Genomic DNA, 24,676 nt, shown 5'->3' on the forward strand with positions numbered 1-24,676 from the left:
AACACAGGAACAACTCTTCCGCCCACCATGTCCCTGACGGGGGGAACATCCCGGCTGTGCAGTGACGTAATCAGTGACGCCAAATTCTCAGGATTCTTCCATCAACCGCGTGCTGCAGTGAGCAGCTTTGGATGAATCCAAATGTGAAACTGAGCTCCCCTCGCATTCCTACTCACAAACTCTCTCAGTGCTGCACGGAACAAGGATGTCACAATTTTATCAATGAAAAATGCATGGCATACTGCAGAGCAGTCTGAGGCTGTCATAAGAAAATCGAAATGAATATTATATATTATTTGTGAGTGGGAAATAACTCTAGTTAATTCATGGTCTGGTGCACATTGAGGAATAAGTGACCGAATTGGCAAACATAAGAGTGCGGAATACGTGGCGAAGGCAGCAATTTAGAACTGTGAGAGAAATGCATGTAAATGCTGCTCGAACATGAAACTCGCTACCTCTGTGGGTTTTATTTCAATCAGTTTATGAATTTAGGTATGTACTTACTTAATTAAATTAATGAAATATTTATTTTTCTCATTTTTATTCGACATTTTAGAGATTATTTTACCAAACCATAGAAATATTCGGATCAGGTGCTGTTCGTTTGGCTCTATGTGGTTTAGCAACGAATCACGAATCGCATATAGACAGATGCCGGGCCGAACGGACTGTTTGCCATGTGACCCTATCACACAGGATGTACTGCTCCATAAAACTGTCATCATTAATCAGTGCGCTGCCTCTCTCACAATTTTAACATAAACCAACTGCAGGAGACTGATGTTCTAAAAATAGCTCAGGGAATACTGAAACTATTTTAAGTGTATTTGCTGAATTTGAGGAACAGCGGGAAAGAAGGAGGAAAATAGACCCGCTCACACTGAATCAGAAGCTCACAGGTACAGGACTGATATGGATCACGAAATGCTCGAGAAGAGACTGACAGATAAAGACTGACCCCCAACATCTCACACTGTAGCAGAGACTGACAGATAAGAAAATCGAAATGAATATCAAATTATTTGTGAGTGGGAAATAACTCTAGTTAATTCATGGTCAGGTACACATTGAGGAATATGTGACAGAATCGACAAACATAAGAGTGCGGAATACACGGTGAAGGGCGCAATTTAGAACTGTTCAAGTCAAGTCAAGTCATTTTTTATTGTCAGTTCGACCAGAACTGCTGGCATAGTACACATTAAAAGCGAGACAACGTTTTTCAGGACCATGGTGTTACATGAAACAGTACAAAAACTACACTGAACTACGTAAGAAAAAAAAAACCCAACACAGAATAAAACTACACTAGACTACAGACCTACCCAGGACAGCATAAAGTGAACAAAACAGTGCAGGCATTACAATACATAATAAACAAGACAATAGGCACTGTAGAGAGCAGTAAGTTGGTGTCAGTCCATGCTCTGGGTATTGAGGAGTCTGATAGCTTGGGGGAAGAAACTGTGACATATTCTGGTCGTGAGAGCCCGAATGCTTCAGTGCCTTTTCTCAGATGGCAGGAGGGAGAGGAGTTTGTATGAGGGGTGAGTGGGGTCCTTCATAATGCTTTCCTTTGCGGATGCAGCGTGTAGTATAAATATCTGAAATGGCGGGAAGAGAGACCCCGATGATCTTCTCAGCTGACCTCACTATCCGCTGCAAGATCTTGCGATCTGAGATGGTGAAATTTCCGAACCAGGCAGTGATGCAGATGCTCAGAATGATCTCAATACAACCCCTGTAGAATGTGATGAGAGAAATGCATATAAATGTTGCTCCAACAGGAAACTCGCAGCGTCTGTGGGCTTTATTTCAATCAATTTATCAATATAGTTATGCACTTATTTAATTAACATATTTAAAAATATTTATTTTCCTTATTTTATTTCAGCATTTCAGAGATTGTTTTAACAAACCATAGAAAGATACGGATCTGGTGCTGTTCGTTTGGCTCCATGTAGTTTAAGAACGAATCGCATGCAGAATGATGCCGGGCCGAACGGTCTGCTTGCCATAAGACTCCATTACACAGACTGTACTGCTCCATACAACCATCATCATTCATCAGTGCACTGTCTCTCTCACAATTTTAACATAAACCAACCTCAGGAGACTCTTGTTCAAAAAATAGCTCGGGAATGCAGAATATATTTTCAGAGTACTTAGTGAATTTGAGGAACAGCGGGAAAGACGGCGGAAAAATATACCCGCTCACACGGAATCAGAGTCTCAGAAGTACAGGACTGAGACGACACGCGTAATACTCGAGCAGAGACTAACAGATACAGACAGGACCCTACAATCTCACACTGTAACAGAGACTGACAGATACAGAATGAAACCCACACTCTCACTCTGTAGCAGAGACTAACAGGTACAGAATGAAACCCACACTCTCACACTGCAACAGAGACTGACACATATAGAATGAAACCCACACTCTCACACTGTAGCAGAGACTGACAGATACTGAATGAAACCAACACTCTCACACTGTAGCAGAGAGTGACAGATTCAGAATGAAACCCACACTCTCACACTGCAGCAGAGAGTGACATATACAGATAGGACCCTACACTCTCACACTGTAACAGAGACTGACAGATACAGAATGAAACCCACACTCTCACACAGTAACAGAGACTGACAGGTACAGAATGAAACCCACACTGTCACAGTGTAGCAGAGACTGACAGATACAGAATGAAACCCACACTTTCACACAGTAGCAGAGACTGACAGATACAGAATGAAACCAACACTCTCACACTGTAGCAGAGACTGACAGATACAGAATGAAACCCACGCTCTCACACTGTAGCAGAGACTGACAGATACAGAATGAAACCCACACTCTCCCACTGTAGCAGAGACTGACAGATACAGAATGAAACCCACACTCTCACACAGTAGCAGAGACTGACAGGTACAGAATGAAACCCACACTCTCACACTGTAGCAGAGACTGACAGGTACAGAATTCAACCCACACTCTCACACTGTAGCAGAGACTGACAGACACAGAATGAAACCCACACTGTCACACTGTAGCAGAGACTGACAGATACAGAATGAAACCAACACTCTCACACTGTAGCAGAGACTGACAGGTACAGAATGAAACCCACACTCTCACACTGTAGCAGAGACTTACAGGTACAGAATGAAACCCACACTCTCACACTGTAGCAGATACTGACAGATACAAAATGAAACCCACACTCTCACACTGTAGCAGAGACTGACAGGTATAGAATGAAACCCACACTCTCACACTGTAGCAGAAAGTGACAGATACAGAATGAAACCCACACTCCCACACTGTAGCAGAGAGTGACAGATACAGAATGAAACCCACACTCCCACACTGTAACGGAGACTGACAGATGCAGAATGCAACCCACACTCTCACACTGTAACAGAGACTGACAGATACATAATGAAACCCACACTCTCACACTGTAGCAGAGACTGACAGGTACAGAATGAAACCCATACTCTCACACTGTAGCAGAGAGTGACAGATTCAGAATGAAACCCACACTCTCCCACAGTAGCAGAGACTGACAGATACAGACTGAAACCCACACTCTCCCACTGTAGCAGAGACTGACAGATACAGACTGAAACCCTCACTCTCACACTGTAGCAAAGACTGACAGGTACAGAATGAAACCCACACTCTCACACTCTAGCAGAGAGTGACAGATACAGAATGAAACCCACACTCTCACACTGTAGCACAGCGTGACAGATACAGATAGGACCCTACACTCTCACACTGTAACAGAGACTGACAGATACAGAATGAAACCCACACTCTCACACTGTAGCAGAAAGTGACAGATACAGAATGAAAGCCACACTCTCACACAGTAGCAGAGACTGACAGGTACAGAATGAAACCCACACTCTCACACTGTAGCAGAGACTGACAGGTACAGAATTCAACCCACACTCTCACACTGTAGCAGAGACTGACAGACACAGAATGAAACCCACACTGTCACACTGTAGCAGAGACTGACAGATACAGAATGAAACCAACACTCTCACACTGTAGCAGAGACTGACAGGTACAGAATGAAACCCACACTCTCACACTGTAGCAGAGACTTACAGGTACAGAATGAAACCCACACTCTCACACTGTAGCAGATACTGACAGATACAAAATGAAACCCACACTCTCACACTGTAGCAGAGACTGACAGGTATAGAATGAAACCCACACTCTCACACTGTAGCAGAAAGTGACAGATACAGAATGAAACCCACACTCCCACACTGTAGCAGAGAGTGACAGATACAGAATGAAACCCACACTCCCACACTGTAACGGAGACTGACAGATGCAGAATGCAACCCACACTCTCACACTGTAACAGAGACTGACAGATACATAATGAAACCCACACTCTCACACTGTAGCAGAGACTGACAGGTACAGAATGAAACCCATACTCTCACACTGTAGCAGAGAGTGACAGATTCAGAATGAAACCCACACTCTCCCACAGTAGCAGAGACTGACAGATACAGACTGAAACCCACACTCTCCCACTGTAGCAGAGACTGACAGATACAGACTGAAACCCTCACTCTCACACTGTAGCAAAGACTGACAGGTACAGAATGAAACCCACACTCTCACACTCTAGCAGAGAGTGACAGATACAGAATGAAACCCACACTCTCACACTGTAGCACAGCGTGACAGATACAGATAGGACCCTACACTCTCACACTGTAACAGAGACTGACAGATACAGAATGAAACCCACACTCTCACACTGTAGCAGAAAGTGACAGATACAGAATGAAAGCCACACTCCCACACTGTAGCAGAGAGTGACAGATACAGAATGAAACCCACACTCTCCCACTGTAGCAGAGACTGACAGATACAGACTGAAACCCTCACTCTCACACTGTAGCAAAGACTGACAGGTACAGAATGAAACCCACACTCTCACACTCTAACAGAGAGTGACAGATACAGAATGAAACCCACACTCTCACACTGTAGCACAGAGTGACAGATACAGATAGGACCCTACACTCTCACACTGTAACAGAGACTGACAGATACAGAATGAAACCCACACTCTCACACTGTAGCAGAAAGTGACAGATACAGAATGAAACCCACACTCCCACACTGTAGCAGAGAGTGACAGATACAGAATGAAACCCACACTCCCACACTGTAACGGAGACTGACAGATGCAGAATGCAACCCACACTCTCACACTGTAACAGAGACTGACAGATACAGAATGAAACCCACACTCTCACACTGTAGCAGAGACTGACAGTTACAGAATGAAACCACACTCTCACACTGTAGCAGAGAGTGACAGATACAGAATGAAACCCACACTCTCACACTGTAGCAGAGAGTGACAGATAAAGAATGAAACCCACACTCTCACACTGTAACAGAGACTGACAGGTACAGAATGAAACCCACACTCACACACTGTAGCAGAGACTGACAGGAACAGAATGAAACCCACACTCTCACACTGTAGCAGAGAGTGACAGATACAGAATGAAACCCACACTCTCACACTGTAACAGAGACTGACAGATATAGAATGAAACCCACACTCTCACACTGTAGCAGAGACTGACAGATACTGAATGAAACCCACACTCTCACACTGTAGCAGAGACTGACAGACACAGAATGAAACCCACACTGTCACACTGTAGCAGAGACTGACAGATACAGAATGAAACCAACACTCTCACACTGTAGCAGAGACTGACAGGTACAGAATGAAACCCACACTCTCACACTGTAGCAGAGACTTACAGGTACAGAATGAAACCCACACTCTCACACTGTAGCAGATACTGACAGTTACAAAATGAAACCCACACTCTCACACTGTAGCAGAGACTGACAGGTACAGAATGAAACCCACACTCTCACACTCTAGCAGAAAGTGACAGATACAGAATGAAACCCACACTCCCACACTGTAGCAGAGAGTGACAGATGCAGAATTCAACCCACACTCTCACGCTGTAACAGAGACTGACAGGTACAGAATGAAACCCACACTCACACACTGTAGCAGAGACTGACAGGTACAGAATGAAACCCACACTCTCACACTGTAGCAGAGAGTGACAGATATAGAATGAAACCCACACTCTCACACTGTAACAGAGACTGACAGATATAGAATGAAACCCACACTCTCACACTGTAGCAGAGACTGACAGATACTGAATGGAACCCACACTCTCACACTGTAGCAGAGACTGACAGACACAGAATGAAACCCACACTGTCACACTGTAGCAGAGACTGACAGATACAGAATGAAACCAACACTCTCACTCTGTAGCAGAGACTGACAGGTACAGAATGAAACCCACACTCGCACACTGTAGCAGAGACTTACAGGTACAGAATGAAACCCACACTCTCACACTGTAGCAGATACTGACAGATACAAAATGAAACCCACACTCTCACACTGTAGCAGAGACTGACAGGTACAGAATGAAACCCACACTCTCACACTGTAGCAGAAAGTGACAGATACAGAATGAAACCCACACTCCCACACTGTAGCAGAGAGTGACAGATACAGAATGAAACCCACACTCCCACACTGTAACGGAGGCTGACAGATGCAGAATGCAACCCACACTCTCACACTGTAACAGAGACTGACAGGTACAGAATGAAACCCACACTCTCACACTGTAGCAGAAAGTGACAGATGCAGAATGCAACCCACACTCTCACACTGTAACAGAGACAGACAGATACAGAATGAAACCCACACTCTCACACTGTAGCAGAGACTGACAGGTACAGAATGAAACCCACACTCTCACACTGTAGCAGAGAGTGACAGATTCAGAATGAAACCCACACTCCCACACTGTAACGGAGACTGACAGATGCAGAATGCAACCCACACTCTCACACTGTAACAGAGACTGACAGGTACAGAATGAAACCCACACTCACACACTGTAGCAGAGACTGACAGGTACAGAATGAAACCCACACTCTCACACTGTAGCAGAGAGTGACAGATACAGAATGAAACCCACACTCTCACACTGTAACAGAGACTGACAGATATAGAATGAAACCCACACTCTCACACTGTAGCAGAGACTGACAGATACTGAATGAAACCCACACTCTCACACTGTAGCAGAGAGTGACAGACACAGAATGAAGCCCACACTGTCACACTGTAGCAGAGACTGACAGATACAGAATGAAACCAACACTCTCACACTGTAGCAGAGACTGACAGGTACAGAATGAAACCCACACTCTCACACTGTAGCAGAGACTTACAGGTACAGAATGAAACCCACACTCTCACACTGTAGCAGATACTGACAGTTACAAAATGAAACCCACACTCTCACACTGTAGCAGAGACTGACAGGTACAGATTGAAACCCACACTCTCACACTCTAGCAGAAAGTGACAGATACAGAATGAAACCCACACTCCCACACTGTAGCAGAGAGTGACAGATGCAGAATTCAACCCACACTCTCACACTGTAACAGAGATTGACAGGTACAGAATGAAACCCACACTCACACACTGTAGCAGAGACTGACAGGTACAGAATGAAACCCACACTCTCACACTGTAGCAGAGAGTGACAGATATAGAATGAAACCCACACTCTCACACTGTAACAGAGACTGACAGATATAGAATGAAACCCACACTCTCACACTGTAGCAGAGACTGACAGATACTGAATGAAACCCACATTCTCACACTGTAGCAGAGACTGACAGACACAGAATGAAACCCACACTGTCACACTGTAGCAGAGACTGACAGATACAGAATGAAACCAACACTCTCACTCTGTAGCAGAGACTGACAGGTACAGAATGAAACCCACACTCGCACACTGTAGCAGAGACTTACAGGTACAGAATGAAACCCACACTCTCACACTGTAGCAGATACTGACAGATACAAAATGAAACCCACACTCTCACACTGTAGCAGAGACTGACAGGTACAGAATGAAACCCACACTCTCACACTGTAGCAGAAAGTGACAGATACAGAATGAAACCCACACTCCCACACTGTAGCAGAGAGTGACAGATACAGAATGAAACCCACACTCCCACACTGTAACGGAGACTGACAGATGCAGAATGCAACCCACACTCTCACACTGTAACAGAGACTGACAGATACAGAATGAAACCCACACTCTCACACTGTAGCAGAGACTGACAGGTACAGAATGAAACCCACACTCTCACACTGTAGCAGAGAGTGACAGATTCAGAATGAAACCCACACTCTCCCACTGTAGCAGAGACTGACAGATACAGAATGAAACCCACACTCTGACACTGTAGCAGAGACTGACAGGTACAGAATGAAACCCACACTCTCACACTGTAGCAGAGAGTGACAGATTCAGAATGAAACCCACACTCTCACACTGTAGCAGAGACTGACAGATACAGAATGAAACCCACACTCTCCCACTGTAGCAGAGACTGACAGATACAGAATGAAACCCACACTCTGACACTGTAGCAGAGACTGACAGGTACAGAATGAAACCCACACTCTCACACTGTAGCAGAGAGTGACAGATTCAGAATGAAACCCACACTCTCACACTGTAGCAGAGACTGACAGATACAGAATGAAACCCACACTCTCCCACTGTAGCAGAGACTGACAGATACAGACTGAAACCTACACTCTCACACTGTAGCAGAGACTGACAGACACAGAATGAAACCCACACTGTCACACTGTAGCAGAGACTGACAGATACAGAATGAAACCAACACTCTCACACTGTAGCAGAGACTGACAGGTACAGAATGAAACCCACACTCTCACACTGTAGCAGAGACTTACAGGTACAGAATGAAACCCACACTCTCACACTGTAGCAGATACTGACAGTTACAAAATGAAACCCACACTCTCACACTGTAGCAGAGACTGACAGGTACAGAATGAAACCCACACTCTCACACTCTAGCAGAAAGTGACAGATACAGAATGAAACCCACACTCCCACACTGTAGCAGAGAGTGACAGATGCAGAATTCAACACACACTCTCACACTGTAACAGAGACTGACAGGTACAGAATGAAACCCACACTCACACACTGTAGCAGAGACTGACAGGTACAGAATGAAACCCACACTCTCACACTGTAACAGAGACTGACAGGTACAGAATGAAACCCACACTCACACACTGTAGCAGAGACTGACAGGTACAGAATGAAACCCACACTCTCACACTGTAGCAGAGAGTGACAGATATAGAATGAAACCCACACTCTCACACTGTAACAGAGACTGACAGATATAGAATGAAACCCACACTGTCACACTGTAGCAGAGACTGACAGATACAGAATGAAACCAACACTCTCACTCTGTAGCAGAGACTGACAGGTACAGAATGAAACCCACACTCGCACACTGTAGCAGAGACTTACAGGTACAGAATGAAACCCACACTCTCACACTGTAGCAGATACTGACAGATACAAAATGAAACCCACACTCTCACACTGTAGCAGAGACTGACAGGTACAGAATGAAACCCACACTCTCACACTGTAGCAGAAAGTGACAGATACAGAATGAAACCCACACTCCCACACTGTAGCAGAGAGTGACAGATACAGAATGAAACCCACACTCCCACACTGTAAGGGAGACTGACAGATGCAGAATGCAACCCACACTCTCACACTGTAACAGAGACTGACAGATATAGAATGAAACCCACACTCTCACACTGTAGCAGAGACTGACAGATACTGAATGAAACCCACACTCTCACACTGTAGCAGAGACTGACAGACACAGAATGAAACCCACACTGTCACACTGTAGCAGAGACTGACAGATACAGAATGAAACCAACACTCTCACACTGTAGCAGAGATAGACAGGTACAGAATGAAACCCACACTCTCACACTGTAGCAGAGACTTACAGGTACAGAATGAAACCCACACTCTCACACTGTAGCAGATACTGACAGTTACAAAATGAAACCCACACTCTCACACTGTAGCAGAGACTGACAGGTACAGAATGAAACCCACACTCTCACACTCTAGCAGAAAGTGACAGATACAGAATGAAACCCACACTCCCACACTGTAGCAGAGTGTGACAGATGCAGAATTCAACCCACACTCTCACGCTGTAACAGAGACTGACAGGTACAGAATGAAACCCACACTCACACACTGTAGCAGAGACTGACAGGTACAGAATGAAACCCACACTCTCACACTGTAGCAGAGAGTGACAGATATAGAACGAAACCCACACTCTCACACTGTAACAGAGACTGACAGATATAGAATGAAACCCACACTCTCACACTGTAGCAGAGACTGACAGATACTGAATGAAACCCACACTCTCACACTGTAGCAGAGACTGACAGACACAGAATGAAACCCACACTGTCACACTGTAGCAGAGACTGACAGATACAGAATGAAACCAACACTCTCACTCTGTAGCAGAGACTGACAGGTACAGAATGAAACCCACACTCGTACACTGTAGCAGAGACTTACAGGTACAGAATGAAACCCACAATCTCACACTGTAGCAGATACTGACAGATACAAAATGAAACCCACACTCTCACACTGTAGCAGAGACTGACAGGTACAGAATGAAACCCACACTCTCACACTGTAGCAGAAAGTGACAGATACAGAATGAAACCCACACTCCCACACTGTAGCAGAGAGTGACAGATACAGAATGAAACCCACACTCCCACACTGTAACGGAGACTGACAGATGCAGAATGCAACCCACACTCTCACACTGTAACAGAGACTGACAGATACAGAATGAAACCCACACTCTCACACTGTAGCAGAGACTGACAGGTACAGAATGAAACCCACACTCTCACACTGTAGCAGAGAGTGACAGATTCAGAATGAAACCCACACTCCCACACTGTAACGGAGACTGACAGATGCAGAATGCAACCCACACTCTCACACTGTAACAGAGACTGACAGGTACAGAATGAAACCCACACTCACACACTGTAGCAGAGAGTGACAGATACAGAATGAAACCCACACTCCCACACTGTAGCAGAGAGTGACAGATACAGAATGAAACCCACACTCCCACACTGTAACGGAGACTGACAGATGCAGAATGCAACCCACACTCTCACACTGTAACAGAGACTGACAGATACAGAATGAAACCCACACTCTCACACTGTAGCAGAGACTGACAGGTACAGAATGAAACCCACACTCTCACACTGTAGCAGAGAGTGACAGATTCAGAATGAAACCCACACTCTCCCACTGTAGCAGAGACTGACAGATACAGAATGAAACCCACACTCTGACACTGTAGCAGAGACTGACAGGTACAGAATGAAACCCACACTCTCACACTGTAGCAGAGAGTGACAGATTCAGAATGAAACCCACACTCTCACACTGTAGCAGAGACTGACAGATACAGAATGAAACCCACACTCTCCCACTGTAGCAGAGACTGACAGATACAGAATGAAACCCACACTCTGACACTGTAGCAGAGACTGACAGGTACAGAATGAAACCCACACTCTCACACTGTAGCAGAGAGTGACAGATTCAGAATGAAACCCACACTCTCACACTGTAGCAGAGACTGACAGATACAGAATGAAACCCACACTCTCCCACTGTAGCAGAGACTGACAGATACAGACTGAAACCTACACTCTCACACTGTAGCAGAGACTGACAGACACAGAATGAAACCCACACTGTCACACTGTAGCAGAGACTGACAGATACAGAATGAAACCAACACTCTCACACTGTAGCAGAGACTGACAGGTACAGAATGAAACCCACACTCTCACACTGTAGCAGAGACTTACAGGTACAGAATGAAACCCACACTCTCACACTGTAGCAGATACTGACAGTTAAAAAATGAAACCCACACTCTCACACTGTAGCAGAGACTGACAGGTACAGAATGAAACCCACACTCTCACACTCTAGCAGAAAGTGACAGATACAGAATGAAACCCACACTCCCACACTGTAGCAGAGAGTGACAGATGCAGAATTCAACACACACTCTCACACTGTAACAGAGACTGACAGGTACAGAATGAAACCCACACTCACACACTGTAGCAGAGACTGACAGGTACAGAATGAAACCCACACTCACACACTGTAGCACAGACTGACAGGTACAGAATGAAACCCACACTCTCACACTGTAGCAGAGAGTGACAGATATAGAATGAAACCCACACTCTCACACTGTAACAGAGACTGACAGATATAGAATGAAACCCACACTGTCACACTGTAGCAGAGACTGACAGATACAGAATGAAACCAACACTCTCACTCTGTAGCAGAGACTGACAGGTACAGAATGAAACCCACACTCGCACACTGTAGCAGAGACTTACAGGTACAGAATGAAACCCACACTCTCACACTGTAGCAGATACTGACAGATACAAAATGAAACCCACACACTCACACTGTAGCAGAGACTGACAGGTACAGAATGAAACCCACACTCTCACACTGTAGCAGAAAGTGACAGATACAGAATGAAACCCACACTCCCACACTGTAGCAGAGAGTGACAGATACAGAATGAAACCCACACTCCCACACTGTAACGGAGACTGACAGATGCAGAATGCAACCCACACTCTCACACTGTAACAGAGACTGACAGATATAGAATGAAACCCACACTCTCACACTGTAGCAGAGACTGACAGATACTGAATGAAACCCACACTCTCACACTGTAGCAGAGACTGACAGACACAGAATGAAACCCACACTGTCACACTGTAGCAGAGACTGACAGATACAGAATGAAACCAACACTCTCACACTGTAGCAGAGATAGACAGGTACAGAATGAAACCCACACTCTCACACTGTAGCAGAGACTTACAGGTACAGAATGAAACCCACACTCTCACACTGTAGCAGATACTGACAGTTACAAAATGAAACCCACACTCTCACACTGTAGCAGAGACTGACAGGTACAGAATGAAACCCACACTCTCACACTCTAGCAGAAAGTGACAGATACAGAATGAATCCCACACTCCCACACTGTAGCAGAGTGTGACAGATGCAGAATTCAACCCACACTCTCACGCTGTAACAGAGACTGACAGGTACAGAATGAAACCCACACTCACACACTGTAGCAGAGACTGACAGGTACAGAATGAAACCCACACTCTCACACTGTAGCAGAGAGTGACAGATATAGAATGAAACCCACACTCTCACACTGTAACAGAGACTGACAGATATAGAATGAAACCCACACTCTCACACTGTAGCAGAGACTGACAGATACTGAATGAAACCCACACTCTCACACTGTAGCAGAGACTGACAGACACAGAATGAAACCCACACTGTCACACTGTAGCAGAGACTGACAGATACAGAATGAAACCAACACTCTCACTCTGTAGCAGAGACTGACAGGTACAGAATGAAACCCACACTCGCACACTGTAGCAGAGACTTACAGGTACAGAATGAAACCCACACTCTCACACTGTAGCAGATACTGACAGATACAAAATGAAACCCACACTCTCACACTGTAGCAGAGACTGACAGGTACAGAATGAAACCCACACTCTCACACTGTAGCAGAAAGTGACAGATACAGAATGAAACCCACACTCCCACACTGTAGCAGAGAGTGACAGATACAGAATGAAACCCACACTCCCACACTGTAACGGAGACTGACAGATGCAGAATGCAACCCACACTCTCACACTGTAACAGAGACTGACAGATACAGAATGAAACCCACACTCTCACACTGTAGCAGAGACTGACAGGTACAGAATGAAACCCACACTCTCACACTGTAGCAGAGAGTGACAGATTCAGAATGAAACCCACACTCCCACACTGTAACGGAGACTGACAGATGCAGAATGCAACCCACACTCTCACACTGTAACAGAGACTGACAGGTACAGAATGAAACCCACACTCACACACTGTAGCAGAGACTGACAGGTACAGAATGAAACCCACACTCTCACACTGTAGCAGAGAGTGACAGATACAGAATGAAACCCACACTCTCACACTGTAACAGAGACTGACAGATATAGAATGAAACCCACACTCTCACACTGTAGCAGAGACTGACAGATACTGAATGAAACCCACACTCTCACACTGTAGCAGAGAGTGACAGACACAGAATGAAGCCCACACTGTCACACTGTAGCAGAGACTGACAGATACAGAATGAAACCAACACTCTCACACTGTAGCAGAGACTGACAGGTACAGAATGAAACCCACACTCTCACACTGTAGCAGAGACTTACAGGTACAGAATGAAACCCACACTCTCACACTGTAGCAGATACTGACAGTTACAAAATGAAACCCACACTCTCACACTGTAGCAGAGACTGACAGGTACAGATTGAAACCCACACTCTCACACTCTAGCAGAAAGTGACAGATACAGAATGAAACCCACACTCCCACACTGTAGCAGAGAGTGACAGATGCAGAATTCAACCCACACTCTCACACTGTAACAGAGATTGACAGGTACAGAATGAAACCCACACTCACACACTGTAGCAGAGACTGACAGGTACAGAATGAAACCCACACTCTCACACTGTAGCAGAGAGTGACAGATATAGAATGAAACCCACACTCTCACACTGTAACAGAGACTGACAGATATAGAATGAAACCCACACTCTCACACTGTAGCAGAGACTGACAGATACTGAATGAAACCCACACTCTCACACTGTAGCAGAGACTGACAGACACAGAATGAAACCCACACTGTCACACTGTAGCAGAGACTGACAGATACAGAATGAAACCAACACTCTCACTCTGTAGCAGAGACTGACAGGTACAGAATGAAACCCACACTCGCACACTGTAGCAGAGACTTACAGGTACAGAATGAAACCCACACTCTCACACTGTAGCAGATACTGACAGATACAAAATGAAACCCACACTCTCACACTGTAGCAGAGACTGACAGGTACAGAATGAAACCCACACTCTCACACTGTAGCAGAAAGTGACAGATACAGAATGAAACCCACACTCCCACACTGTAGCAGAGAGTGACAGATACAGAATGAAACCCACACTCCCACACTGTAACGGAGACTGACAGATGCAGAATGCAACCCACACTCTCACACTGTAACAGAGACTGACAGATACAGAATGAAACCCACACTCTCACACTGTAGCAGAGACTGACAGGTACAGAATGAAACCCACACTCTCACACTGTAGCAGAGAGTGACAGATTCAGAATGAAACCCACACTCCCCCAATGTAGCAGAGACTGACAGATACAGAATGAAACCCACACTCTGACACTGTAGCAGAGACTGACAGGTACAGAATGAAACCCACACTCTCACACTGTAGCAGAGAGTGACAGATTCAGAATGAAACCCACACTCTCACACTGTAGCAGAGACTGACAGATACAGAATGAAACCCACACTCTCCCACTGTAGCAGAGACTGACAGATACAGACTGAAACCTACACTCTCACACTGTAGCAGAGACTGACAGACACAGAATGAAACCCACACTGTCACACTGTAGCAGAGACTGACAGATACAGAATGAAACCAACACTCTCACACTGTAGCAGAGACTGACAGGTACAGAATGAAACCCACACTCTCACACTGTAGCAGAGACTTACAGGTACAGAATGAAACCCACACTCTCACACTGTAGCAGATACTGACAGTTACAAAATGAAACCCACACTCTCACACTGTAGCAGAGACTGACAGGTACAGAATGAAACCCACACTCTCACACTCTAGCAGAAAGTGACAGATACAGAATGAAACCCACACTCCCACACTGTAGCAGAGAGTGACAGATGCAGAATTCAACACACACTCTCACACTGTAACAGAGACTGACAGGTACAGAATGAAACCCACACTCACACACTGTAGCAGAGACTGACAGGTACAGAATGAAACCCACACTCTCACACTGTAACAGAGACTGACAGGTACAGAATGAAACCCACACTCACACACTGTAGCAGAGACTGACAGGTACAGAATGAAACCCACACTCTCACACTGTAGCAGAGAGTGACAGATATAGAATGAAACCCACACTCTCACACTGTAACAGAGACTGACAGATATAGAATGAAACCCACACTGTCACACTGTAGCAGAGACTGACAGATACAGAATGAAACCAACACTCTCACTCTGTAGCAGAGACTGACAGGTACAGAATGAAACCCACACTCGCACACTGTAGCAGAGACTTACAGGTACAGAATGAAACCCACACTCTCACACTGTAGCAGATACTGACAGATACAAAATGAAACCCACACTCTCACACTGTAGCAGAGACTGACAGGTACAGAATGAAACCCACACTCTCACACTGTAGCAGAGAGTGACAGATGCAGAATTCAACACACACTCCCACACTGTAACGGAGACTGACAGATGCAGAATGCAACCCACACTCTCACACTGTAACAGAGACTGACAGATACAGAATGAAACCCACACTCTCGCACTGTAGCAGAGACTGACAGGTACAGAATGAAACCCACACTCTCACACTGTAGCAGAGAGTGACAGATTCAGAATGAAACCCACACTCTCCCACTGTAGCAGAGACTGACAGATACAGAATGAAACCCACACTCTCACACTGTAGCAGAGACTGACAGGTACAGAATGAAACCCACACTCTCACACTGTAGCAGAGAGTGACAGATTCAGAATGAAACCCACACTCTCACACTGTAGCAGAGACTGACAGATACAGAATGAAACCCACACTCTCCCACTGTAGCAGAGACTGACAGATACAGACTGAAACCCTCACTCTCACACTGTAGCAAAGACTGACAGGTACAGAATGAAACCCACACTCTCACACTCTAGCAGAGAGTGACAGATACAGAATAAAACCCACACTCTCACACTGTAGCACAGAGTGACAGATACAGATAGGACCCTACACTCTCACACTGTAACAGAGACTGACAGATACTGAATGAAACCCACACTCTCACACTGTAACAGAGACTGACAGGTACAGAATGAAACCCACACTCACACTGTAACAGAGACTGACAGATACAGAATGAAACCCACACTCTCACACTGTAGCAGAGACTGACAGATACTGAATGAAACCCACACTCTCACACTGTAACAGAGATTGACAGATAAAGAATGAAACCCACACTCTCACACTGTAGCAGAGACTGACAGATCAAGAATGAAACCCACACTCTCACACTGTAGCAGAGACTGACAGATACAGAATGAAACCAACACTCTCACACTGTAGCAGAGACTGACAGATACTGAATGAAACCAACACTCTCGCACTGTAGCAGAGACTGACAGATACAGAATGAAACCCACACTTTCACACAGTAGCAGAGACTGACAGATACAGAATGAAACCAACACTCTCACACTGTAGCAGAGACTGACAGATACAGAATGAAACCCACGCTCTCACACTGTAGCAGAGACTGACAGATACAGAATGAAACCCACACTATCCCACTGTAGCAGAGACTGACAGATACAGAATGAAACCCACACTCTCACACTGTAGCAGAGACTGACAGGTACAGAATGAAACCCACACTCTCACACTGTAGCAGAGACTGACAGGTACAGAATGAAACCCGCACTCTCACACTGTAGCAGAGACTGACAGATACAGAATGAAACCCACACTCTCACACTGTAGAAGAGCCTGACAGGTACAGAATGAAACCACACTCTCACATTGTAGCAGAGAGTGACAGATACAGAATGAAACCCACACGCTCACACTGTAGCAGAGAGTGTCAGATAAAGAATGAAACCCACACTCCCACACTGTAACGGAGACTGACAGATGCAGAATGCAACCCACACTCTCACACTGTAACAGAGACTGACAGGTACAGAATGAAACCCACACTCACACACTGTAGCAGAGACTGACAGGTACAGAATGAAACCCACACTCTCACACTGTAGCAGAGAGTGACAGATACAGAATGAAACCCACACTCTCACACTGTAACAGAGACTGACAGATATAGAATGAAACCCACACTCTCACACTGTAGCAGAGACTGACAGATACTGAATGAAACCCACACTCTCACACTGTAGCAGAGACTGACAGACACAGAATGAAACCCACACTGTCACACTGTAGCAGAGACTGACAGATACAGAATGAAACCAACACTCTCACACTGTAGCAGAGACTGACAGGTACAGAATGAAACCCACACTCTCACACTGTAGCAGAGACTTACAGGTACAGAATGAAACCCACACTCTCACACTGTAGCAGATACTGACAGATACAAAATGAAACCCACACTCTCACACTGTAGCAGAGACTGACAGGTACAGAATGAAACCCACACTCTCACACTGTAGCAGAAAGTGACAGATACAGAATGAAACCCACACTCCCACACTGTAGCAGAGAGTGACAGATACAGAATGAAACCCACACTCCCACACTGTAACGGAGACTGATAGATGCAGAATGCAACCCACACTCTCACACTGTAACAGAGACTGACAGATACAGAATGAAACCCACACTCTCACACTGTAGCAGAGACTGACAGGTACAGAATGATACCCATACTCTCACACTGTAGCAGAGAGTGACAGATTCAGAATGAAACCCACACTCTCCCACTGTAGCAGAGACTGACAGATACAGACTGAAACCCACACTCTCCCACTGTAGCAGAGACTGACAGATACAGACTGAAACCCTCACTCTCACACTGTAGCAAAGACTGACAGGTACAGAATGAAACCCACACTCTCACACTCTAGCAGAGAGTGACAGATACAGAATGAAACCCACACTCTCACACTGTAGCACAGAGTGACAGATACAGATAGGACCCTACACTCTCACACTGTAACAGAGACTGACAGATACAGAATGAAACCCGCACTCTCACACTGTAGCAGAAAGTGACAGATACAGAATGAAAGCCACACTCCCACACTGTAGCAGAGAGTGACAGATACTGAATGAAACCCACACTCTCCCACTGTAGCAGAGACTGACAGATACAGACTGAAACACTCACTCTCACACTGTAGCAAAGACTGACAGGTACAGAATGAAACCCACACTCTCACACTCTAACAGAGAGTGACAGATACAGAATGAAACCCACACTCTCACACTGTAGCACAGAGTGACAGATACAGATAGGACCCTACACTCTCACACTGTAACAGAGACTGACAGATACAGAATGAAACCCACACTCTCACACTGTAGCAGAAAGTGACAGATACAGAATGAAACCCACACTCCCACACTGTAGCAGAGAGTGACAGATACAGAATGAAACCCACACTCCCACACTGTAACGGAGACTGACAGATGCAGAATGCAACCCACACTCTCACACTGTAACGGAGACTGACAGATACAGAATGAAACCCACACTCTCACACTGTAGCAGTGACTGACAGGTACAGAATGAAACCACACTCTCACACTGTAGCAGAGAGTGACAGATACAGAATGAAACCCACACTCTCACACTGTAGCAGAGAGTGACAGATAAAGAATGAAACCCACACTCCCACACTGTAACGGAGACTGACAGATGCAGAATGCAACCCACACTCTCACACTGTAACAGAGACTGACAGGTACAGAATGAAACCCACACTCACACACTGTAGCAGAGACTGACAGGTACAGAATGAAACCCACACTCTCACACTGTAGCAGAGAGTGACAGATACAGAATGAAACCCACACTCTCACACTGTAACAGAGACTGACAGATATAGAATGAAACCCACACTCTCACACTGTAGCAGAGACTGACAGATACTGAATGAAACCCACACTCTCACACTGTAGCAGAGACTGACAGACACAGAATGAAACCCACACTGTCACACTGTAGCAGAGACTGACAGATACAGAATGAAACCAACACTCTCACACTGTAGCAGAGACTGACAGGTACAGAATGAAACCCACACTCTCACACTGTAGCAGAGACTTACAGGTACAGAATGAAACCCACACTCTCACACTGTAGCAGATACTGACAGTTACAAAATGAAACCCACACTCTCACACTGTAGCAGAGACTGACAGGTACAGAATGAAACCCACACTCTCACACTCTAGCAGAAAGTGACAGATACAGAATGAAACCCACACTCCCACACTGTAGCAGAGAGTGACAGATGCAGAATTCAACCCACACTCTCACACTGTAGCAGAGACTGACAGACACAGAATGAAACCCACACTGTCACACTGTAGCAGAGACTGACAGGTACAGAATGAAACCAACACTCTCACTCTGTAGCAGAGACTGACAGGTACAGAATGAAACCCACACTCGCACACTGTAGCAGAGACTTACAGGTACAGAATGAAACCCACACTCCCACACTGTAGCAGATACTGACAGATACAAAATGAAACCCACACTCTCACACTGTAGCAGAGACTGACAGGTACAGAATGAAACCCACACTCTCACACTGTAGCAGAAAGTGACAGATACAGAATGAAACCCACACTCCCACACTGTAGCAGAGAGTGACAGATACAGAATGAAACCCACACTCCCACACTGTAACGGAGACTGACAGATGCAGAATGCAACCCACACTCTCACACTGTAACAGAGACTGACAGATACAGAATGAAACCCACACTCTCCCACTGTAGCAGAGACTGACAGGTACAGAATGAAACCAACACTCTCACACTGTAGCAGAGAGTGACAGATTCAGAATGAAACCCACACTCTCCCACTGTAGCAGAGACTGACAGATACAGAATGAAACCCACACTCTCACACTGTAGCAGAGACTGACAGGTACAGAATGAAACCCACACTCTCACACTGTAGCAGAGAGTGACATATTCAGAATGAAACCCACACTCTCCCACTGTAGCAGAGACTGACAGATACAGACTGAAACCCTCACTCTCACACTGTAGCAAAGACTAACAGGTACAGAATGAAACCCACACTCTCACACTCTAGCAGAGAGTGACAGATACAGAATGAAACCCACACTCTCACACTGTAGCACAGAGTGACAGGTACAGAATGAAACCCACACTCTCACACTGTAGCAGAAAGTGACAGATACAGAATGAAACCCACACTCCCACACTGTAGCAGAGAGTGACAGATACAGAATGAAACCCACACTCCCACACTGTAACGGAGACTGACAGATGCAGAATGCAACCCACACTCTCACACTGTAACAGAGACTGACAGATACATAATGAAACCCACACTCTCACACTGTAGCAGAGACTGACAGGTACAGAATGAAACCCATACTCTCACACTGTAGCAGAGAGTGACAGATTCAGAATGAAACCCACACTCTCCCACAGTAGCAGAGACTGACAGATACAGACTGAAACCCACACTCTCCCACTGTAGCAGAGACTGACAGATACAGACTGAAACCCTCAGTCTCACACTGTAGCAAAGACTGACAGGTACAGAATGAAACCCACACTCTCACACTCTAGCAGAGAGTGACAGATACAGAATGAAACCCACACTCTCACACTGTAGCACAGAGTGACAGATACAGAATGAAACCCACACTCTCACACTGTAGCAGAAAGTGACAGATACAGAATGAAACCCACACTCTCACACTGTAGCAGAGACTGACAGATACAGAATGAAACCAACACTCTCACACTGTAGCAGAGACTGACAGATACTGAATGAAACCAACACTCTCGCACTGTAGCAGAGACTGACAGATACAGAATGAAACCCACACTTTCACACAGTAGCAGAGACTGACAGATACAGAATGAAACCAACACTCTCACACTGTAGCAGAGACTGACAGATACAGAATGAAACCCACGCTCTCACACTGTAGCAGAGACTGACAGATACAGAATGAAACCCACACTATCCCACTGTAGCAGAGACTGACAGATACAGAATGAAACCCACACTCTCACACTGTAGCAGAGACTGACAGGTACAGAATGAAACCCACACTCTCACACTGTAGCAGAGACTGACAGGTACAGAATGAAACCCGCACTCTCACACTGTAGCAGAGACTGACAGATACAGAATGAAACCCACACTCTCACACTGTAGAAGAGCCTGACAGGTACAGAATGAAACCACACTCTCACATTGTAGCAGAGAGTGACAGATACAGAATGAAACCCACACGCTCACACTGTAGCAGAGAGTGTCAGATAAAGAATGAAACCCACACTCCCACACTGTAACGGAGACTGACAGATGCAGAATGCAACCCACACTCTCACACTGTAACAGAGACTGACAGGTACAGAATGAAACCCACACTCACACACTGTAGCAGAGACTGACAGGTACAGAATGAAACCCACACTCTCACACTGTAGCAGAGAGTGACAGATACAGAATGAAACCCACACTCTCACACTGTAACAGAGACTGACAGATATAGAATGAAACCCACACTCTCACACTGTAGCAGAGACTGACAGATACTGAATGAAACCCACACTCTCACACTGTAGCAGAGACTGACAGACACAGAATGAAACCCACACTGTCACACTGTAGCAGAGACTGACAGATACAGAATGAAACCAACACTCTCACACTGTAGCAGAGACTGACAGGTACAGAATGAAACCCACACTCTCACACTGTAGCAGAGACTTACAGGTACAGAATGAAACCCACACTCTCACACTGTAGCAGATACTGACAGATACAAAATGAAACCCACACTCTCACACTGTAGCAGAGACTGACAGGTACAGAATGAAACCCACACTCTCACACTGTAGCAGAAAGTGACAGATACAGAATGAAACCCACACTCCCACACTGTAGCAGAGAGTGACAGATACAGAATGAAACCCACACTCCCACACTGTAACGGAGACTGATAGATGCAGAATGCAACCCACACTCTCACACTGTAACAGAGACTGACAGATACAGAATGAAACCCACACTCTCACACTGTAGCAGAGACTGACAGGTACAGAATGATACCCATACTCTCACACTGTAGCAGAGAGTGACAGATTCAGAATGAAACCCACACTCTCCCACTGTAGCAGAGACTGACAGATACAGACTGAAACCCACACTCTCCCACTGTAGCAGAGACTGACAGATACAGACTGAAACCCTCACTCTCACACTGTAGCAAAGACTGACAGGTACAGAATGAAACCCACACTCTCACACTCTAGCAGAGAGTGACAGATACAGAATGAAACCCACACTCTCACACTGTAGCACAGAGTGACAGATACAGATAGGACCCTACACTCTCACACTGTAACAGAGACTGACAGATACAGAATGAAACCCGCACTCTCACACTGTAGCAGAAAGTGACAGATACAGAATGAAAGCCACACTCCCACACTGTAGCAGAGAGTGACAGATACTGAATGAAACCCACACTCTCCCACTGTAGCAGAGACTGACAGATACAGACTGAAACACTCACTCTCACACTGTAGCAAAGACTGACAGGTACAGAATGAAACCCACACTCTCACACTCTAACAGAGAGTGACAGATACAGAATGAAACCCACACTCTCACACTGTAGCACAGAGTGACAGATACAGATAGGACCCTACACTCTCACACTGTAACAGAGACTGACAGATACAGAATGAAACCCACACTCTCACACTGTAGCAGAAAGTGACAGATACAGAATGAAACCCACACTCCCACACTGTAGCAGAGAGTGACAGATACAGAATGAAACCCACACTCCCACACTGTAACGGAGACTGACAGATGCAGAATGCAACCCACACTCTCACACTGTAACGGAGACTGACAGATACAGAATGAAACCCACACTCTCACACTGTAGCAGTGACTGACAGGTACAGAATGAAACCACACTCTCACACTGTAGCAGAGAGTGACAGATACAGAATGAAACCCACACTCTCACACTGTAGCAGAGAGTGACAGATAAAGAATGAAACCCACACTCCCACACTGTAACGGAGACTGACAGATGCAGAATGCAACCCACACTCTCACACTGTAACAGAGACTGACAGGTACAGAATGAAACCCACACTCACACACTGTAGCAGAGACTGACAGGTACAGAATGAAACCCACACTCTCACACTGTAGCAGAGAGTGACAGATACAGAATGAAACCCACACTCTCACACTGTAACAGAGACTGACAGATATAGAATGAAACCCACACTCTCACACTGTAGCAGAGACTGACAGATACTGAATGAAACCCACACTCTCACACTGTAGCAGAGACTGACAGACACAGAATGAAACCCACACTGTCACACTGTAGCAGAGACTGACAGATACAGAATGAAACCAACACTCTCACACTGTAGCAGAGACTGACAGGTACAGAATGAAACCCACACTCTCACACTGTAGCAGAGACTTACAGGTACAGAATGAAACCCACACTCTCACACTGTAGCAGATACTGACAGTTACAAAATGAAACCCACACTCTCACACTGTAGCAGAGA

The sequence above is a fragment of the Hemitrygon akajei genome, unplaced genomic scaffold, assembly GCF_048418815.1.
Source record: "Hemitrygon akajei unplaced genomic scaffold, sHemAka1.3 Scf000041, whole genome shotgun sequence".
Lineage (NCBI taxonomy): Eukaryota > Metazoa > Chordata > Chondrichthyes > Myliobatiformes > Dasyatidae > Hemitrygon > Hemitrygon akajei.